Consider the following 23,177-nt stretch of genomic DNA (forward strand, 5'->3'; position numbering starts at 1 on the left):
GGGAGCAGGAATCGGTGCACTGCTGTTGTTAGCCGCTCTGACTCTAGCTCTGGTGACAGGTGCTGTGATGATTCTCAGCTCTGGCTCCTGCTACAGCAGCTCTGGCTTTGGCGGGAGCTGTGGAGATGGCTCTAGTGGCAGCAGCCCAGGCCAGAGGGAGCAGATGGCATGGCATGGCATGGAGTCGGGGGAGGGAGGCAGAACGTGAGCGGGGGGTGAGTGGGGGAAGTGATAGGTTATTTGAATGTGGGACATATGTGGGGCCCCATAATAAAAAGCTTCAGCAGGGCCCATTGCTTTATTTCTCTGCTACTGGCAGATGGGAGATGGAGAGGTGTCCCAGACCTCATGAGGCCTGGTCAACATCTGCTGACCTTGATGACTGTTCAATCTGCCACTGGTCAGGGTGGCGCAAGGGCATCTTACTATGTAAGCTGTAAGTGAAGGAGAGTGAAGCCACTAGCGAGATGTGCCTGCTTATAGAGCTCATGCCCCTTTGTTCCATTCCAGGTAGAAAGAGGATGAAAATCTGCCTTAAGTGGTCAACTGGGATTCCCCAGTATACGGCAGTCCCAGATCGGCATATAACCTGTGTAACCAGCTCTGCACTAGACCATCTCACCCATTCCTGAAGCAGTTGCAGGCAGCCAAACAGAACTTTAGAGTCACCTTTGCCTTCCCCAACTCACATGTGCTGAGTGATATTCTGCACCATGGATTTTGTTTTAAGTGAGAAGTTTGGGTAATTTAGAGCTGTAGTAAATTCTTGTTTCTGCTATATGTTGCTTTTATTATTAATAATTCTCGACCACTACTACGACTTTATACTTGACTCTTTCATCAAGAATTTCAGATTGTTTAAAAAATATTAATTCTCATGGCTCCCCAAGAAAGATGAGTAGTATTATGAAACAGATAGTTAAACTAAAAGACAGAGAGGTTAAGGCCAGAATTTTCAAAGGTATCCACATTTTTTTGTGTGCTTCAAGACAGATGTGTGAAGTTGGGCATTTCAAAACAGAGCCATTCAAAACAGGTGAACATTTCTGAAAATTTTGGCCTTAATGTCTCAATTAAGGGCAGATGGTGAGTCAGGGACAGAGCTTAGAATGGATCTCAGGAATCTGGACCCTGCAACCTTGTGCTCTAACCACATGTAAAATAATGGTATCATATGTAACAGTCAAATTCCAAATCAATATGACAGATCTATAGGTATTCAAAGGAACTTTTATAGTTGATCTGGATTTAAGCTTATCTATAAATGTGAAAGCACTAAGGAGCAGAAGATTGACAAAACCCAGAGTTAGAAGTAATAGCTTCGGATGCTCCTGATCACCTTCTGCATCAGAAACTCCTAATACGTGTTGGGTTGTGCTACTGCAGCATACTTCCAAGGTGACCATCTGTCAGTTAGCTTTCAGGGAAGATATGGAAATTCTTTCTGCTATCTAAGCTAGGATTTGTTTTTATAAACATCTTTAACTTATCTGAGGACTTTACTGGCTAAATTGTTAATGGGATCAGAAATGTTAGCAATAAGTAAATGGCATGAATTCTCAGCTGATAGAAAAATCATGCAGGGATTGAATAATGAGGGTAAAAGCTATCATGGAAACTTGAATCAAATTTATTAGCAGATGTTCAGTGGTGCAGAAGAATTATATATGCATAATAAAATGCAATGCTAGCTGAGAGCTCTCAATTTCCTTCTTTTCCCAGGAAGTACATTCTAATGGAGGTCTTTTCCCAGAAGCTTTACCCTGTGTTGAATCGTAATTAAGCTATATTGAGAAAACGTTCAAGTGACAATGATTTACAAATGATCAAATTATTTTGGGTTTAGCTTAGGGCTTTACCAACTGGAGTGAGTTCTCTAATATGACCATATGTCTGTTAATAAACTGATTCACATGCAAAATAATTATGGGGATTTTTGAGACAATTAAAAAGATGAGGTGGTTCCTGCAACTTGGTCTCACAAATAAATAAGGACAAGCATGATTAAACTAACTAAAACTTGGCTAATTATCAAAGCTGAACATAATCTCCTCATTAAGTCTGATTATCTGCAAACATAAACCTATCAGCCCTTATGAATGAGGAAACCTTCACTTCACCTGCCTGCCACTGACAAGATGAGTAGTAGTTTATAGTCTCTGTTCAAACCAGTTCAGCAGAAGTAATGAGGGATATGAGATAGGGGAGCTGATATCATGAAAGCTTCACCTCCCCCAAAGCCATTCTGTCATGATCTCCTTCTCTGAGATGCAGTAGCTGTTTCTATTTGTCTCTGACTTTGAGACAGACAATGTCTCATCAGGAAGGCTTTTATTTTAAACAGCAGAATAACATGCGAAGGAGGGTAACCCCCCCTGCACAAGCTAGGAACATAATGAATGGTCTATAAAGAGGGATCCTGTAAGTGCAGAGAAGGGGGATTGCTACAGCACAGGATATTGAAGGTGACGGATAATGGGGAGAAAACATGATCATTTTCTTCCTTTTCTGTTCAGGCTTTATATGTTTGTCTGTCATCATGATACCTAAGTGCCTTCCACAAGAAGTAAACAAAACCATCTCTCTCTCTCCCAACTCTGAGAAGAGGAACAAGCTTAAAGTTATTGGGTGGATTTTCAAGAGCACTTAAGTGGCTTAGGAGCACAACTTCCAATAAAAGTCAATGGGACTTTCACTCCTGAGAGCTTGTCTATACAGTGAGCTGGGCTATAAACCTGCAGCAGGAATGGCTTGTCAGCCAGACAAGTGAGGCACAGCCTAACCAAGAATTCCCAGAAGCTATAAAATATATTTTGCATATTCTTATTTATTTAATTGGTAAATGTATTCAGATATATGGACACATTATGATTTGATTTAAAAGTCACAACACACTCTCTCCAGTAGTGAAATGCAATGCTGGAAAGTTCAATGAACATAAGATGCTCAGATTTAGATGTAGCTAATAGTGCCTCAAGAAGCTGCCTTGTTACCATGGCAATTTACCTGACCCTGGAGTCACTTTGTAAGGGCATTGCTGGGGTAACCACTGCTTGGTGTGGCCATGACAGGACTGTAGCAGTTAAGTCTGGGCTGCAGGGTATTTTCAGGGGGCGGTATGGGGCCTGAACCCTGCACCTCCCCAGCTTCCAGCCTGTCACGGTGGCGCCGTGTGTGTGTGAGAGGACCCACTACTGATGATGGTAGCTCCAACTTCTGGGTCTGCCTGCTTCTTCTTCACTATATTATAATAGCTATTAAATTATACCTTGGACAGGGATGGAGATAACTATTTTGTGATTTGTGTTTCACCTGTCAAAAGTGATGAGTCACCTCTGACCTAGAGTGCTTTAGCTTGCGGCACACTAAGTCACTGTGTGGACCCTTCTACTGTGTAGTGTGCTTTGACCTACTGCAGTGGAAAGCACAATGGAACTTTTAGTGCACGGTAGCCCGATCCCCATAGCTAGTTAGTGGGTGGCAGGCTCCTGAGCTTTAGGTTTGCACCCCAGCTTTCTTCACACTAACTCACTGTATAGACAAGCCCTCAGGAGACAAGTCCCATGGACTTATATTGGCACTTGCTCTCCTAAGTCACTTAAGTGCTTTTGAAAATCCCATCCATTGTAGAGATTTTGTTTTAAATAAATGTATAAGGTATAATCATAGGACTGGAAAAGAGACCTTGAGAAGCCATCTAGTCCAGTCCCCTGCACTCATGACAGGACTAAGTATTATCTAGACCAGTGGTTCTCAAAGCCGGTCCACTGCTTGTTCAGGGAAAGCCCCTGGCACGCTGGACTGGTTTATTTACCTGTTGCATCTGCAGGTTAGGCCGATTGTGGCTCCCACTGGCCAAGGGATGTGCTGGTCGCCCTTCCCACAGCTCCCATTGGCCTGGAGTGGCGAACCACGGCCAGTGGGAGCTGCAATCGGCCTAACCTGTGGATGCAGCAGGTAAACAAACCAGCCTGGCGTGCCAGGGGCTTTCCCTGAACAAGTGGCGGACCGGCTTTGAGAACCACTGCTTCAGACCATCCTTAACAGGTGTTTGTTTAACCTGCTCTTAAAAATCTCCAATAATGTAGCTTCTACAACCTCCCTAATAAATTTATTCCAGTGCTTAACCACTCTAAAAGTTAGGAAGTTTTTCCTAATGTCCTACCTAAACCTCCCTTTCTGCAATTTAAGCCCATTGCTTCTTGTCCTATCCCCAGAGGTTAAGAAGAACATTTTTTCTCCTTCCTCCTTTTAACAACCTTTTATGTTCTTGAAAACTATTATCATGTTCCCTCTCAGCCTTCTCTTCTCCAGACTAAACAAACCCAGTGTTTTCAGTCTTCTCTCATAGGTCATGTTTTCCAGACCTTTAATAATTTTTGTTGCTCTTCTCTGAACTTTCTCCAGTTTGTCCACATCTTTCCTGAAATGTGGTACTCAGAACTGGACATAATACTCCAGTTGAGACCTAATCAGTGCAGAGTAGAGCAGAAGAAATACTTCTTGTGTCTTGCTTACAGCACTCCTCTTAATACATCCCTGAATTATGTTCACTTTTTTTGCAACAGTGTTACACTATTGACTCATATTTAGCTTGTGGTCCACTATGACCCGCAGATCCCTTTCCGCAGTACTCCTTCCAGGAGTGCAACCTATTGTTCCTTCCTAAGTGAAGTACTTTGCATTTGTCCTTATTGAATTTCATCCTATTTACTTCAGACCATTTCTACAGTTTGTCCAGATCATTTTGAATTATAATACTATCCTACTTGCAACCCCTCCCAGCTTTGTATCATCCACAAACTTTATAAGTGTAATCTCTATGCCATTATCTAAATCATTGATGAAGATATTGAACAGAACTAGACCCAGAACTGATCCCTGCAGGACCCACTCATTATGCCCTTCCAGCATGACTGTGAAGCACTGATAACTACTCTCTGGGAATGGTTTTCCAACCAGTTATGCACCCACCTTATAGTAGCTCCATGTAGGCTGTATTTCCTTAGTTTGTTTATGACAACATAGTAGAATACTGATGTGTTTCAGAGGGCTATTGTGGGAAATTTAAGTCAAAGGGATGGGTTTTGCATGGAGTGGGTAGTGGTCATTCTAAATATCTTTCCCTTTAAATAAAGTAGTTCTCTGCACCATAAAGAATTTGGAGGTCATCCAGGGTGAAAAAGATTACTTCAATGTGCTCTTCTGAAAGGTTGAGGTTTTTCTAGCTGTCATCCAGGTTTTATAAGGAAGGGTTCTCTCTCATGCCAGAAGCTAGGAATGGGCAACAGAGAATGGATCACTTGATGATTACCTCTTCTATTCATTCCCTCTGAAGCACCTGGCATTGGCCACTGTCAGAAGATGGGATACTAGGCTAGACGGACCATTGATCTCCCCCAGTACAACCATCCTTATGTTCATGTCTGAGAATGTTAGGTAAAGACAGTGATGTCTGGATTTCAAATGAAACTTAAAAGTGAAGATGTGAAGATTCCTCAGTCAGGCTTCATTTCTACACAAATATGTTAGTGACTGACTTTGAAGGTATTTGATGTCAATAGGAAAGAGTTCTGGAAAAAAATTACAAAGGGCAATAGATAATCTTGTAATGCCATGTCAGCCCTACCAAACCTCACAAGTAGACATTCAGGACTAAATGTTGAACCCAAAGTTATCAAAAATGCATACATTTTTGCACACAGCTTCCTGATAGCACCTCCAAGTCAGAAATTTGTGTGCCCAAATGGCTAGTTATCTGTTTAAATGGTGTCATAAATATAAAGGGAAGGGTAAACCCCTTTAAAATCCCTCCTGGCCAGAAGAAAAATCCTCTCACCTGTAAAGGGTTAAGAAGCTAAAGGTAACCTCACTGGCACCTGACCAAAATGACCAATGAGGAGACAAAATACTTTCAAAAGCTGGGAGGAGGGAGAAAAACAAAGGGTTTGTGACTGTCTGTATGATGCTTTTGCCGGAGACAGAACAGGAATGGAGTCTTAGAATTTAGTAAGTAATCTAGCTAGGTATGTGTTACATTATGATTTCTTTAAATGTCTGAGAAAATAGCTGTGCTGAATAGAATGAATATTCCTGTCTGTGTGTCTTTTTTGTAACTTAAGGTTTTACCTAGAGGGATTCTCTATGTTTTGAATCTAATTACCCTGTAAGGTATCTACCATCCTGATTTTACAGAGGTGATTCCTTTACTTTTATTAAAAGTCTTGTAAGAAAACTTGAATGCTTTTTCATTGTTCTCAGATCCAAGGGTTTGGGTCTGTGGTCACCTATGCAAATTGGTGAGGATTTTTACCAAACCTTCCCCAGGAAGTGGGGTGCAAGGGTTGGGAGGATTCTGGGGGGAAAGATGTGTCCAGACTCCATTTTTTCAGGAACCCAGATAAAGTTTGGTGGTGGCAGTGGAAATCCAAGGGCAAAAGGTAAAATTAATTTGTACCTTGGGGAAGTTTTAACCTAAGCTGGTAAAAGTAAGCTTAGGAGGTTTTCATGCAGGTCCCCACAGCTTTCTGATAGCACCTCCAAGTCAGAAATTTGTGTGCCCAAATGGCTAGTTAGCTGTTTAAATGGCCATCTGTATGTATACATACCTGGTTTTCAAGTGTCTCCATGGCAGTTTCACATGTTGATGGGTCTCTGACTTATAAAAATGTAAAAGCAGAAAGATGGGCAGGTTTTAACATGCAGGCCTCTGTGATGGGACATGCCTCCATCCCACTGACAGTAAACCAAAGGAGCATCTCTGCAGCCCATTGCCAATTCTGTCCACATAGCTATTCAAGGGACACTGTCATAGGACCTAACCACATCATCCACACCATCTGGGGCTCATTCAACTGCACATCTACCGATGTGATATGCCATCATGTGCCAGCAGTGCCCTTCTGTCATGTACATTAGCCAAAGCGGACAGTCTCTATGAAAAAGAATAAATGGACACAAATCAGACATCAAGAACTGTAACATTCAAAAACCTGTAGGAGAGCTCTTTAATCTCCCTGGGCACTCAGTAATTGACTTAAAAGTGGCCATTCTTCAACAAAAAAGCTCCAGAAAGAGACTTCAATGAGAAACTGCAGAACTGGAATCAATTTTCAAACTTGACACCATCAAATTAGGCCTGAATAAAGACTGATAGTGGCTGTGTCACTCCAAAAATAATTTTCCCTCTGTTGATATTCACTCCTTCCTGTCAACTGTTGGGAATGGGCTACATCCACCCTAATTGAATTGGCTTCATTAGCACTGACCCCCCACTTGGTAAGGCAACTCCCATCTTTTCATGTGCTGTATTTTTATATTTTTTCTGTATTTTCACTCCATGCATCTGATGAAGTGGGTTATAGCCCATGAAAATTTATGCCCAAATAAATTTGTTAGTCTCTAAGGTGTCACAAGAACTCCTTGTCATTTTTTTCTCTGCACTCAGGCAGGGCCAATTAGGTGTATCTACAGATCATGCTGTACCTAGAGAAGGGGAGCTTAAAAAGTCAAAACTAGGCACAGTGTGGGTGTGGAGAAGAGTTTGTCAGGAAACCCAATAGCCGCTAGCCTAGTCTAGCCTGAGACAGTGATTAGCCTGCCCTAACCCACCCGCTTTGTTGTGGGGGAGGACATTAGATACTACAGCCCTGACAGAGGCTCTGGATGTCTGCTCTCTGCCAGCACCCTGTAGCTGGAACTGAGAAACTCTGCCGGGGACTGGAAGTAATTAGACCCATCAAAGACCTTCAAGTGAGCTCAACTCCCACTGAGAATAGTAAGCTTGCTCAGGAGCAGGGATTTCTGTCAGGGACCCAGGAGAGAGAGACTGAAAGTGACTACAGTTGAGCTCAGGCTGAGGTTTGGCTTATTACATTTTGGCCTCCATTTTCTGTTTTTTTGGAAACTTAAGGAGTGCAAAGGGTCAAATAAAGAACAAGAGTTTTCCTTTATATGTGACTCAAATCTAACTCAGATTTGTGACAGATATGGCAATTTCCTGCAATATCTTTGGGAGAGTGTACTGTATTAATTTAATGTACCTTTGTGGGTACAGTGTGTCACAGTCTGTCATGGCAGCTCAGTATCAGGTTACTAAACATCTATCATGAAAAGGCTAACATTTACCAGAGGGAAATAGACATTGTAATGTTTCCCAAGATTCCTTTCAAAGGATTTCCAGGGAGAGCTGTGTCTTTAGGATAGCACTCCAATCACAAATAAGCACCGCAGAAAATCTAGTGAAGAAACATTCATCCCAAAGGGGGCCTTTGGAAATTAATTCTCCAGAAGTGAAGAGTAAGCACAAGTGATGCTTGACACCCAACCAACTTCAGTTTTTAAGGATGTGTACTTTGTGTCAGTCAAATTATTGGAGCATTGTTTAAACCAATACATTCCAATGAACATTTTAATTTTGAAGAGTCAATACTGATGAAATAACATTCACTCAAGAAATTCCCATCCAGCATTAATTAACAGGACTATTTAGGAGTAAAAGCCCAGGGCTAGAATTGAAGCAGTAAACCTTCCTTGGGTGCAGACGGGAACACAGATCCGGTGAGATTGCAAACGGACTTCCAAATCTTTCTCCTGTTTCAATGTCATTTCTTGGAGCTTTGTCCAGCAGTGTACCTGGTGAGAGTTCATTCACATCAGTAATAGTGAGAGCTAATGTATTCACAGATAAAGATTTCTCCCAGTTAATACACAAAGGCTAGTATTTTTTAAAAATAATTTGCCATAATAAAGTTTAATGATCCAAAGCCATGTTTTGCAGTCTTGAATCAGGTGAACTCCTGTTGAAGTATATGGCTCATTGCTCGAGTAAGGATTGCAGGATCTAGCCATACATTTCACTTCAGGGAGGGCTTTGACCTTTTGAATTTCAATTTATACTGGTGTTACAATGCGTGGAATAAATCAGCCAATAAGGGGAGTAGGCAGATCATAGAATATCAGGGTTAGGAAGGCACCCTCAGGAGGTCATCTAGTCCAACCCCCTGCTCAAAGCAGGACCAATCCCCAATTTTTGCCCCAGATCCCTACATGACCCTCTCAAGGATTGAACTCACAACACCAGGTTTAGCAGGCCAATGCTCAAACCACTGAGCTATCCCTCCCCTGCCATCATAAAACAAAGAAATGCATGGCTGTCTCCTTTTGGTCTGCTCCTTGTTGGGAACTGCATGAAGTGGGAGTGCAACTGCAGAACCATTGAAGACATTTGTGTGTTGCCCGAATAAAGTCTTTTAATATCTAAAGAAAGCTGCCATGTGTGTGATTTGCGATACAACAGGCAATTGTTTTTCTGTTTACCTATTTTACTACTATCACAATAGTATTTATTTTCTTCATTTGCTTTGTACTTTTCCTTGTGCTGTATATCTTTGAGGGGGTTTTAATTACTAATTATGAAATAGATAAGCTATGTAGCTTAGTTTTATTGATTTGGTTTAAAAGTCTGGTTGGAATAAATATACAAAGAAATGTGTTACACATCTTAGTACCTGAATTTCTAGTGGGTAACCAATGGAATTTACAGCCTGGAATTTGGCATCCAATAAATTCTGCAGCAAGGGGATTAATCATTTCCCTGTTAGAAGGAAAACAGTAAATCTCATGGCTAACATTTAGAATATGAAAAAAAGGTAGATTGAGCAAAAGGCTGCAGCAATTACATAAAAAGTAGAGTAGTCCCATATTCAACATCATATCTGTGCCCTGTGTGATTGTTTCTGGATATTTTCTAGTTGTTTCGCCTCACATGTGGTCCTGTAGCATTTCTGAGAAGTAGAGAGCACCTTTGCAGAATCTTGGAGTACAATAATCATGCTAAAACATATCTAGTTTTCCTTTAGAAAACTAAACAATGTTACAGAGAATATATGTGTAGTATTCCCTATATTAAGTGAAGTTCTGAGTACAGGGAAGTATAGGGAATGCTACAAACACTGTTATCCAAGGCAAAATTGGAAAGTTTATAGGCATGACCAACTTATATTTGTGAGTTGTGGATGGCAACATTGTATGAAGCATGTCCCCAGAACAGCAAAGTACACTGTGTATTAGCGAGGACTGGAGTCTGAGCTAGAATTGTGCTTCAAGTAGAGATGGGGAGGAAATGGTTTTCCTCTCCCACACAAATTTTCAAGTTCTACATTCAGACTAACCAAGACCTTTGGTGTTTCCTCCACCCCCAATAAATCTGAAAGAGTTACTCCAGAATAGCTGGTGGTTATAGCACTCATGTTGGATGTGGAAGACCCAAGTTCAAGTCTGTTATGAAAATTAGGCTGAGTAGAGACTTGAACTTGGGACTCATACATCCCAGTCAAGACAAGCATTCTAATCACTAGACTAACCACTATTCTGGGGGTTCTCTGTCTCCTCTTCTGGCCAGAATTCTACACTAGACTTGAGAAACTTCTCAGCAAAAGTTTCATCAACTGATAAGTTTGGTTTTGATGAATTTGCATTGTCCAACAACTACAACAAAAAATGTTTTTGTTGAAAAAATTCCCAACCACCTGTAGTTGGATGGAATATTTAGGAGCATAAGCCCAGTGGTAGGTGTTGGAGTAGTAAACCTTTCTTGGACTGCAAAATGGAACACAACATAATATTTAAATACCTCAGAGCTTTTATCTTACTGTTTTTACAGGGCTTGGATGAAGTTAGTCCTATGATTGAAAATATTATGTCTGGTAACTCTAGTTAACCTTTCTTTTAGGCCTGGTCTACATTATGAGGTTAGGTCGAATTTAGCCACATTAAGTCAATCTTATAATTAATATGTCTACACAACCAACCCTGTTCCACCAACCTAAAGGGCTCTTAAAATCAACTGCTGTACTTCTCCCCGATGAGGGGAGCAGCTCTAAAATCGACCTTTCTGGGTTGAATTTGGGGTAGTGTAGATGCAGCGCTGTGCAATTCAATGGTATTGGCCTCTGGGAGCTATCCCAGAGTTCTCCAATGTGACCGCTCTGGACAGCACTTTAAACTCTGATGCACTAGCTAGGTACATGACAAAAGCACTGGGAACTTTTGAATTTCATTTCCTGTTTGGTCAGTGTGGTGAGCTCAGCAGAACAGGAGACTATGCAGTCCCAGAATCGCAAATGAGTTCCAGCGTGCAGTGAACGGGAGACACTGGATCTGATCGCAGTATGGAGAGAAGAATCTGTGCAGGCAGAACTCCGATCCAGGAGAAGAAATGCTGATATATATGCCAAAATCGCACAGGGCATGGTGGAAAGAGGCTACACCAGGGATGCACAGCAGTGCTGTATGAAAATTAAGGAGCTCAGGAAAGCCTACCTAAAGACAAAGAAGGCAAATGGTCACTCCGGGTCAGAGCCCCAGACATGTCGCTTCTATCACCAGCTGCATGCAATTCTAGGGGGGACCCTACCAGTACCCCAACACTCTCCATGGATACCTGCAAGGTGGCAGCTTCACACAACATGGATGAGAATTTTGTGGAGGAGGAGGAGGAGAATGTGCAGTAGGCAAGTGGAGAATCTATTCTCCCCGGCAGCCAGGACCTTTTCCTCACCCTGGAGCCAATACCCTCCCAAGGCCTATTGTTCCCGGACTCTGACAGCGGAGAAGGCACCTCTGGTGAGTGTACATTTGTAACAACACTACAGGGGTTAAAAGCAATTGTGTTTAATGTTTGATTTGCCTGGAACAATTGGGATGCATTCGCGGCAGTACAGCTAATGGAAAAGTCTGTTAACGGGTCTGGGGATGGAGCAGGAATCCTCCAGGGACATCTCCATGACGCTGTCCTGGAGATACTCGGAAAGCCTTTGCAGACGGTTTCTGGGGAGGGCTGCCTCATGCCAAGCCAATAGCAAGTGGTCTGGAATCATTGCAGCACAAAACATGGAAGCGAATGGTCCTGGGTTTTGGTTACAGTCATTCAACATTCGGTCTTTATCTTTCCGTGTCAGCCTCAGGAGAGTGATATCATTCATGGTCACCTGGTTGAAATAGGGGAAGTTTTGTAAGGGAACAGAAAGACACTTACTGAAATATCATTTTTAAACAGAGATTTCTGAGATAGAACTGCAGAGGCACCATTGCTTGCAGAACAGACCAGAATCTGCCTAATCTTGGAAAAAAGGCATAAAAACTTCTCCAGAGCGATGAAGTCTCTTTCAGTAGAACTTTCCAGGTAAATCTGACTCCAAAATGTGTATTTCGATCCATTACAATATACACCCATAATGAAAGGCAGACGCCAAAGATCATGATAAACAAACCTAAACCTCAAAGGGTAGACATTTTTTTTTTGGTTTGGAAAAACCCGCAGACATTTGGATATTCAGCTGAATTTGCATCAAGCTTTGATGCATTTCCTGTATCCACCCATCATATCCCTCTACCAAAACAAATACGACTCCCTTCCTTTGATTCCATTTTTCTCTTCTCTGAAATTCCTCTGATCTTCTCTCCTCTCTCCCTTTGAGTACAACAAGCTGTCTAATTGATCCCCAACTTGGATCCTGTGGCTTCCATTTACTTTTCCACTTTCATTGGGGTATTGACAGTGTCATTTTCTATACCCAATAATCTTTTATTTTTTGAAAGTACATTCATTTCTTCTCTACTGAAAAAATCCCTGTGTTACTATAGCTTAGTCAGGAAGGCTAGCATCAGAACACGAATATTTATGTATAACACAACTACCAATATTTTTAAATATTATATATAATATATTAACATTGTACTTCTATAAATTTTTAATCATATACAGACTCATTTCGTGGCCGACACAGGACATACTATAGAGTGAAGGACAATATATGCTATCTATCTATCTATTTAGTCACTTCTACCTTATATCCAACTGGAGGGAGGGATAGCTCAGTGGTTTGTGCATTGGCCTACTAAACCCAGGATTGTGAGTTCAATCGTTGAGGGGGCCATTGAGGGATCTGGGGCAAAAATTGGGGATCGGTCTTGCTTTGAGCAGGGGGTTAGACTAGATGACCTGAGGTCCCTTCCAACCCTGATATTCTATGATTTTTTGGATGTCATCCAAGGCTCTTTGAAATCTTTTCATAGACTTCAATCAGGTTTGGATCAGGATTTCCACCTGTATTCCAGAGACAAACAGGTTATTTATCTAAAAGGGGTTTGTTGTTGTTGTTTTTTTACCCCTTGAAAGCTAACTATTTCTATGAAATCTCTGTTCAGATTACTTGCTAGTAAAAATAGTAAACTTCATCCAGATTACAGCAGCAGTATGCTTCATAGTGCAGTCAGCTTATTTTCTCATGTATGTCATAAAAGTGTTTAATACAGACGAAGTCTGATGTGGGTTATGGTTATGATTGGATATATTTCCCAATCGGTGGGGCTTAATATTTCAAACATTTCTCCTCACTTGGCTGAAACTTCAAATTTAAACTTGTATTTAAATTGTCAGCTTGGAAATCTTGTTTTAACCTATCAAAATAGGACTATGATAAACATTTCACCCCTAGTAATATAGAAGCAAAACCACAATCTGTAGTTTGCACTATGACAGATGCTTTTCCTCCCACCTGTCCAACGCTGTAGGCATAAAGATGTCATATAAAATACAATTTTACTGCAGTTTTTTGAGTGACTTGATCTCATTCCATTTTGCGGGAAGGAGAGTGGGGGACCCATAAACCTCTGAAATTGCTGAGATATTTATAGTAAATTGGAGAATCAGCTGCTGATTATGAGTGGTTATTTTTAAGAACATTTTTAGCCACTTTATAGAGGATTACATTGTGATGTTAAAAGAAAAGGAGGACTTGTGGCACCTTAGAGACTAACAAATTTATTTGAGCATAAGCTTTCGTGAGCTACAGCTCACTTCATCGGATGTAGCTCATGAAAGCTTATGCTCAAATAAATTTGTTAGTCTCTAAGGTGCCACAAGTCATCCTTTTTCTTTTCGCGGATACAGACTAACACGGCTGCTACTCTGAAACCTGTCATTGTGATATTACTGTGTCATAGCAATGGGAAAGTGACACCGGGATACAATACGGTACATTTCACTACATAGGAAGCCCAGAATCAGGATGTCCATCTTTCTGGGACCTCTCCCAAGAAACTGATTTAGCCTAATGAGAGTGAATGGTAATAACTGCTATTTATTTCAGGACAGATTAGCATAATTTCTGTTTAATGGGGACACATTTGGATGTGCCAAGTGCTTAAGTGATGCTTTAACAGGTGCGAATTTCTGAATTCTAGTCTTTTAATATGGAAACTGCAAAATAAATATTAACCCTTAGGACACTGGCTAATCCTTAAAGGCCAGCTAATTATACACTTATTCAGATTGAGATATTAATTAATTATTATAATTGCATCTATTAATATAGAACCCAGGAGCCCTAGTCATGGAGCAGGACCCCACTGAGCTGTACCTTACTCAGTGATAAGCCCCACTGGTTTCAATTAATCCGCTCACAGATTACGTAAATTCTTAGGGTTTTAACTCCTCAGGCATGGCGAGTTCTTAAAGTCTGAGGAGATCTGCAGTCGCCATATTTCTAGGAAGGGGGCATTTCTGTGGCTGGGGAAGAGAGGCCTGGTTCGCTCTTACAGATTAATAGATTCACCAAGTTTTAAGGCTAGTAGGGACCTCTGCAAAACACAGACCAAAGACCTTCACCCAGTAATTTTTGAATCAAGTCCATAAATTCTGTTTCAGTGATAGAATATCTTTTAAAAATCATCCAGTCTTGGCTTAAAGACTGAAGATGAAGGTAAGTTATTCTAATGATTAATTACCCACAAAGTTCAAAATAGTTATTTCTAGTCTGAGTTTGTCTAGCTTCAGTTTCCAACCATTGGATTTCATTATGCATTTTCTCATTATGCCAGATTCTTTTGCTATCAGAAATTTACTCCATATGCAGGTACTTATAGACATGGTCAAGTCACCTCTGTACCTTCACTTGGATAAACAAAATAAATTGAGCTTCTTTAGTCTCTCACTATAAATCGGGTTTTCCAGACCTTTAATCAATCTTGTAGCTCTTTTTTGAACCCTTTCCACGTTCAAAGGGTTATTTACCATGTCACCTAAATCCTTTCCAGAATCACTGCTTTCTAGGATACAGTTCCCCATTTTATACTTCTGACCTAAACTCTTTGTTCTTGAGGTCTGAATGATGATGATGTAACGCTTCTGGTCAGAGTTAGTCATGATAAGACCCATCACCATGTGTGACATACTGTACCTCAAAATAGCACCATGTACCCATATAGTCCGCTCTGTTATATGGTTATGATACTTTGTACAAAGAATACCTTGTAAGGTATCATAGGAAAAGTCATGATTTGCTGAAACTCACTGGTCTCTCAAAATATGTATATCATCATTATATATGGAGTTATAAGATGTTGCTATATGGTTGTTATTGAAATATGTTGTGAGTCTGGGAGACGGCCACAGCTAGTTCTCCAGTGGTAACAAGGGAGGTGGCCCACACCCAGATGGGTGTTAAGTGACCATCACCAGTCATTGGCCAGAAGGGGACTGTAAAAAAGAGATTTACAATTGAAAATGAGACAATTGCTAGAAGTCCACACAATAGGAATTACTCAACTCTCTGATTCATCAAGGCACCTCAAGACACCTGATGTTTGACTCCATTTTTGAGCCAGTATTTTCCAGGCACATGAACTGAAAGTATAAACCAGGGTATAGTGGCATCATGAGTCTACATCTCTCTTCCTCCAATTCAACACCTGGAAACAAAATCTTTTGGAAGACAAAGAGAAGCCTCCTTGAACTGGGGAGAAGGGATGATCCTAGCTAGAATGCTTTCTAGCTAGTATGAACTGTGAACTGAATTCTGTCTGCAACATCCAGTAGGGTGAGAAAAACTGTTTGATTCAAATCTTGTGTGGTCTGATAAAGTTTAGAATTTAGACTGTAATCTTATCTTTTATTTCTTATGTAACAGACTCTGACCTCTATGCCTAACACTTACAATCACTTAAAACCTATCTTTCTGTAGTTAGAAACTTATTTTAATGTTTTATCCTTACCAGTGAGTTTGTCTAAAGTGCTTGGGAATCTGCTTGGATTACAAAGGATGGTGTATGTCCACTATCCTTTGATGAAATGGCAAACTAATTAATGAGCCTGCATCATTCAAGAGAAGGTCATGAGCAGTGTAATATGGTACATTTCTGGGGTGCAAGGCTGGGGGGATTTGTTGGTGTTTCCCTGTGTATTGTTCATGAGTGGTGTAGAGAAGATTAATACAATTTAGCTGTGTGTTCCTGCATGTTGTTGACTGAGTGATCTTAGCACCTGGAGAGGTTTGCTACTTGTCACTAGCAAAGCACTGTGAGAGACAGCCCAGGCTGGAGAGCTAAGGGGGCATAATAGTCCCACAGTTCCATATTGTACCCTAGGGATCTGTCACACTCTGCCATTAGGGAATCTGCCTGTTTTTCTGCTCTACCATGACTCCCTTGGTGCCCTGTATATGACTTGTTCTGCATGAAGGGGAGCAGCATAGGCTAGCATCTGATGGGAAGGCTTTGGTTAGGGTGGCACAGAAAGAGGCATGGAATCAAGGACCAGCATTCTGGTGGGGAGTAAGCAGGTGGGCAAGTAGGAAGAGGTTATCCTTCCTATTTGGGGGAGTCCACTAGCTGCAAATTTGGCATTTTGGGAGATGGCTGTGTGGAGAGGACAGGGCTAGCATTCATCATCATTGCTGGCCCATGTGGTAGAAGATCTGTGCTGAGCAGTCACTTTGGGTTTCTGTTGTTTTACCTGTTCTATATCTAGCAAGTTATTCATATGCTTTGCTTATAAAGATATTTGAAGAAGAAGTAGGGGCATGCCTTTCAATACATTGACTGGGCTGTAGAATTTTTTGGAAGGACAAAAGAAGAAGAAAAAATATTTTGATGACATTGGGATTTTTCTCCTATTTAAAAATGGTTGGCAGGTATACTTGTTGCATTCCTCACTCATGGCTATTTAGGGCTAGATTCTGCACTTCAGCTGTGCTAAAGTAAATGTGGAAGGATTGTGTAGCTTCAGGTTCACTGAGAATTCCTCATAAGGGCTGCAAGAATGCATACCCTAGTGGATTGGAGGCATCACTCTTAAATGCAGTGCCCTATACTATCCTCTCCAGCAATGTGGTAGATGCAAAAAAGGAAGGCAGAGCCACATCCCCCCACGTTCAGTCCACCCTACCTCTTTCAGGCACCTCACATACATCAGGCTGCTAGGAGAGAGAAGGGATCATGCTCCTTTTTGGGACTGTGGTCAAACCCTGCACAAGGATACGTAAGCAGGGGACCTCTTTGTGCTCTCCCTGCATCTTGCAAACTGGTACAGGTATAGCTAGAATCTGGCCCTTAGTGTTTGCCTTTGCAAATAACCTTTGATACTAATCGTGATCGTTTGCTTTCTGAACATTAAATACTGTATTGCCTTTGCAGGGTTGGACACCTGTGCCATACATTCAGCTATCCAAGACAAGTGAGAAGTTGCTGGCTCTGAAGAAAAGCTGAGAGAATGTCATAGGGGAAAATAAATGACTCTTTTTGTTGAAATTTAGCTCCAGTACACACAGTGATGCAGTACTGGGAATATGGCCGCTATTGTGGCTTGAAAGATGATGCATTTGCATGAGCAGAATAATATTTTTCTGTCCTCGAACCTTCCTAGCCCAGACGATAATACAGAAGTCAGGAAATCACCAATAATGTGAAATGTAGGGTTTTTTTTTAATGTTATATTCTTTCTTTACTTTTTTTTACTGTAAATCTAAGAAAGTGCCATAGACAGGACTGGAGGCGTGCACGCTACACACACACACACAATTTTTAAAAAAAAATATTGTTTGAAAGATTCTCTTGGATGTTAAGATTTCAGCTCTTTTCCCTTTTACCTTGAGTTGTTATAATGTAAATTGCACATGGTATTGTATAAGTCTTGTAGGGCTAGATTGTGTGACTCACACCACACCCCCACACAAGGAAATACGAACTCCCTCTTACAACCCTACTTGGTGTACTCAGACCTTGGGTCCAGGCATGCAGACTACATACCTGATTACTCTCTTCCCAGAACAAGTGGGTAGGAAATAGCTGGGGAGGGCTCGTGAATGGGAGGAGTCAAGAATTCACACTCTCCACTTGCTGATAAGTGAAACTGAGCTGTCACTGGGAAGGGGGTGCTGAAGTTTGTACAGACCAGCAGCAAATTATTACTGCGCCTGACTGCAAGGAGCAAGCAAGGGAGGAATCATGATTCAGAGGGCTGTCAAGGCTTCCTGGGGTTACACCTGGTGTGGTGCATTTTACACATCACCCCATACTCAGGGCTGTGCCTAAAACCAACTCTATCTCTGAGACATTTTTTTTTTAAGTTTTAAGAATTATTTTGAATGCTAATAGCTGGAGCCTTTTGAATACCTACAGCCTGCATCTGAGGCATGTTACAGGAAGATATATCCAGCATTGATTAGCTTTTTTTTCTTCAAGAGCCAAACCCTGAAGGCCATGGGAGCTGAGGGCACTCAGCACCACACAGACATTGCTCAGTACCTCACAGGATTGTGTCCCAAGTGAACAAGTCTTCATTTACATTTTTGAAGAGGGAAAATATGGAGTGCAGCAGGTCAATCCAAAGATCTGTCAGCTGTCTCGCCATAATACATCTACAATAAACAGGTTAGAAAAAATATTTTTTCCTTTTCAACACTCAGTGAAAAATGTCAATGAAGATTGTACTATAATCTTTTAAACTAAGAAAAAACTCCACAGCCCTCTCTTCTGGCTTTCTGTTGTGAGACCTGCTTAATGAGAAGGGATGAAGAAGCTCTAAAGGCAAGTAACACATTGTCTGAAGCTGCTGATTGTTTTTGCCCATGGGGTTAAGGCAGCAAGCATAAATTTCCGCACAGATCCATAGATGTCTAGGATTTAGGATGTAGAGAAGTCCAGTATAGTCATGTTACATATATAAAAAAACTTGTTTATGATCCAAAACGTATTAAACATGCATTGCCAGCAAGTGAAGAGGCTCAGAATCAGAATCTGATAAAACTGAAAAGATCAGAAGGGAGGCTTAAAATGAGGGTGAATCAATACATTAAATTATGCTAAACTATAATGGAAAAAAAAAAGAATGTAGTGCAAAATGCAGGTTTTTTTAAACCCTTTTATTTGCATCTGAAAAATGTAAATAGGATTAAAAGCATTATAAAATATTAGTTTTCAGATCATCCCTTTTCTTCATGGATGAAATTCAGCCCTTCTACCTTTCCTAGTCTGCACAAAGTTGGAGTAAATATTTTAGGGGCATAACCAAGAGTTTGTGGGAAATGTGGTTTTGTATCCAACCCATAGGCAGGACACAGGCCATCTCCCCTATGGTTATTCTATCTTCCCCGGACTGAAAATACAAGTGGTTGTCCCATTCACTTGATCCTAGTCTGTGAAAGTCAATGGGAGTCTTTGCATTGACTCCAGTGGGCTTAGGTTTAGATCCTCTATGGAGGGATTCCTGACCACTCAATCCATCTAAGCAAGGTGAATCTTCCATCACAACTCCCATCTGCATTGCCGCACAGAGGGCGCAAAGTCATTCCCACAGCACTTGCTTCTCCTGTGAAGCCCCTGCACACATGTGTAACACTAAGGGTCTGTGACATGAAGGCCTTTGTGTGGGCCTTAGCCAATGGAGAATTGAATTCTGTTGGTTCACTACACAGAGCTGATGATCAAAGCCAAAGACAAATGTCTCTTACTGTGGGACTTCCTCATATTACTTTGTTTTGGATGCTGCTGTCTGAAAAATGACACATCCCAATTCAGAGTTTTATTTGTCAATGACTGTTCTCTTTTGTTTATCTGCTTCAGAGGTACAGCACCAGTGGTAAGTTTTTGGCTATATTTGATATGAAGGTACATTGGCAAGTTTCTGTGCTGCAAGTTATACCACTTTTATTAAAACGCTGGAATTAAACCGCTGCTGCGTGTCCACACTGTGCTCCTTGTGATGCTGGAGCGCATCCACATTAGCAGCTCTTGCAACGGCAAAGACAGCAGTGCACTGTGGTAGCTATCCCACTGTGCAACTGGTCACAGGATGCTTTGGGAAGTGTTTGCAATGCCTCATAGGCAGGCACAGCGTTACATGATGCAGGTTTCCCAATCCCATCGTTCCATGGGCATCCTACTACATAGCCAGCTGCTTTTCAACTGAAGCGGGTGTGTGTGTGTGTGTGTGTAACAGGAAATGTGTGTGTGTGTGTGTATGGAGCGGGGAGAGAGAGACAGTGTGTTTTGGGGGACATAGAGTATGTCAGCATGCTCTCGTGTAAGTTCAGACAGCAGCAAGAAGCAACCAGTCCTGAGGCAAGCAGTGGGGGAAACCCCGACATCAGCCCCTGCCTCACTCCCTGGGCTCTCTGCACAACAATCTCTCTCTCTCACACACACACATTCACACACACACAGACACCTGCCTCTGTGTTTAACAGCAGGAGCATTCCCCATTAATGGTTTGCTCTGTGTCCCAGAGCAGATCAGCACAGCACTCAATGGCTGTCAGAAACGGTGTTTTGAAAGGGGAGGGGCGCATGTCTCCAGGGCAGCCGAGCTCAAAACAATGAGCAGAGCGGTCATTTGAGGCATTATGGGACAACTCCAGAGGCCAATTACAGCACAGAAAGCAATCAGGTGTCTACACTGGCAATAGAGAGCTGGAGCCTCTGCACAAACAGCCTTACAACTCCCGTCACAGTGGGTTTTTTTCAGCGCTGCAACTGAGGAGTTTCTGCGCACAAAGTGGCTTGGCAGTGTGTACATGTCTGCAGTTTGAGCGCAAAAAGCTGCTTTACTGTGTAGAAATAAGCTCTCAGATAACAAGTTTGATGACAGCCAATTATCCACATCCGTTGTTGGTTTATTATCCTTACCTTTATGTTGGGGACATGTGCAGTTTGTGTATGGCATGTGTTCAGTCACACAAAGTGAGTATGCATGATAGGATGGGAAATAATCTGTAACCAAGCTTTTCATCTTGAGGTGTCAGACTGGACAAGGAGGCAGTCTTACCAACTCTTGCAATTTTATTGCAAGTCATCTGATTATGTGAGCATCTCTTCTTTCATTTGTTTTTTTTTAAAAAGTAAACTGCTATTCCTCATAGCTGTAGTTTGAAATAGTGAATTCAAAGGCTAAAATAACCTAGAAGGCAAATAAAATGTACCTGGAATTAACCGTTTAAAAAAAATCAGATTTTTTTTAAGACAATCTCATGATTTTTGGGAGGCATGACTCATTATCTTTCAATTCTAGGGGGTTGATAATACCAAGGAAATATTCTTCAGCAACAGTAGTTTGGTGAAAATGTTTCGTATGTTTGTTAAAAATGTTAGTGATACCTTATTGAAAGGCATGCTGTCAACTTTTAATGTTTTTTTTTCCTTTCTATAAACTATAATACTTTTTGGAAATATGCTGGAATATTCAGGTGTGTGCACTTCTGCATGTATCAGATGAACATGTGCAGGTCACCATTTGTGTGTGCATTTGAACATGTGTTTGTGCTAATCTCAGCTTTTGCATACATGCATCAGGATATCAGATAGTTTATGACAATTTTGGCCATAATTGCTTTCACTGCCAGCCATGTGCTTTTCCATTTTTCAAACACCAGTATTACTTGGAGTTTTACATCCTGCCAATGAATATGGCCCGCCTCAATTACTTACTCTCATGAGTGTGAACCGGCAATACTTTTCCGAAGCACTATGTTAGAGTGAAAAAATTGTATCGTAGGGGGAGCTGAAACATACAGCTCTTACTGCCATCTGTCACCATTCTCAGTCTAACCTTATATTTATTTTTTGACCATAGGAAATGGTTGTAGTAATGTATTCCAACATTTAAATAACTAGGAACACATAAGGAAAGTATAGGCCATTGTTTGAAACAATGGCCCCATAAGCAAACGCTTTCAGCCAGGTAGACATACCTGTGTCATGTTGCTGAATCTGTACTTTTTCACTGAATAAAAAAGGTTCAGATGAAAATTGTCACCTTCTGTAAAAATAAGCCTATTAGTTCCTGTCCACTCAAAGGAAGGGTTTATAGGCTCTTCTTCCTGCCTGAGGCACCATTCTGCACCATTCTAGCAAATGGTCCAGATCTCCTCCTCTTGGGATTAAAGTAGAACTGGAATTTTTGGGCCTTGCACTGACTGCCTCTTTGGGACTGAGAAATTCACCCTCCCCCCCCCCCCCCCCCCGAACACCTTCATATCTGTATGAAGGAAAGGCAATGGGATCCCAGCAATGGTGCTGGGACCAGGTTAACAGGCTGTGTGTGTGTCAAGGTTCCTCCCCCACTCTGAACTCTAGGGTACAGATGTGGGGACCTGCATGAAAAACCTCCTAAGCTTATCTTTACCAGCTTAGGTCAAAACTTCCCCAAGGTACAAAATATCCACCCGTTGTCCTTGGACTGGCCGCTACCACCACCAAACTAATACTGGTTACTGGGGAAGAGCTGTTTGGACGCGTCCTTCCCCCCAAAATACTTCCCAAAACCTTGCACCCCACTTCCTGGACAAGGTTTGGTAAAAAGCCTCACCAATTTGCCTAGGTGACTACAGACCCAGACCCTTGGATCTTAAGAACAATGAACAATCCTCCCAACACTTGCACCCCCCCTTTCCTGGGAAATGTTGGATAAAAAGCCTCACCAATTTGCATAGTTGACCACAGACCCAAACCCTTGGATCTGAGAACAATGAAAAAGCATTCAGTTTTTTACAAGAAGACTTTTAATAAAAAATAGAAGTAAATAGAAATAAAGAAATCCCCCCTGTAAAATCAGGATGGTAGATATCTTACAGGGTAATTAGATTCAAAAACATAGAGAACCCCTCTAGGCAAAACCTTAAGTTACAAAAAAGATACACAGACAGAAATAGTTATTCTATTCAGCACAATTCTTTTCTCAGCCATTTAAAGAAATCATAATCTAACACGTACCTAGCTAGATTACTTACTAAAAGTTCTAAGGCTCCATTCCTGGTCTATCCCTGGCAGAAACCAGCATACAGACAGACACAGACCCTTTGTTTCTCTCCCTCCTCCCAGCTTTTGAAAGTATCTTGTCTCCTC

At 41.4% G+C, this 23,177-nt stretch overlaps 1 long non-coding RNA gene across 1 annotated transcript in view; it reads right to left on the minus strand.

The window, feature by feature from the left end:
* Positions 1-11,684: 11,684 nt before the first annotated feature.
* Positions 11,685-23,177, minus strand: part of LOC311517494 — a 30,340-nt gene continuing 18,847 nt past the window's right edge. The window contains exon 3 of the long non-coding RNA XR_014710722.1: positions 11,685-11,990. This is a non-coding gene — a long non-coding RNA (uncharacterized lncRNA). The remainder of the gene's footprint in view (positions 11,991-23,177) is intronic.

Source organism: Lepidochelys olivacea, assembly GCF_965140295.1.
Source record: "Lepidochelys olivacea isolate rLepOli2 genome assembly, chromosome: 3".
NCBI lineage: Eukaryota > Metazoa > Chordata > Testudines > Cheloniidae > Lepidochelys > Lepidochelys olivacea.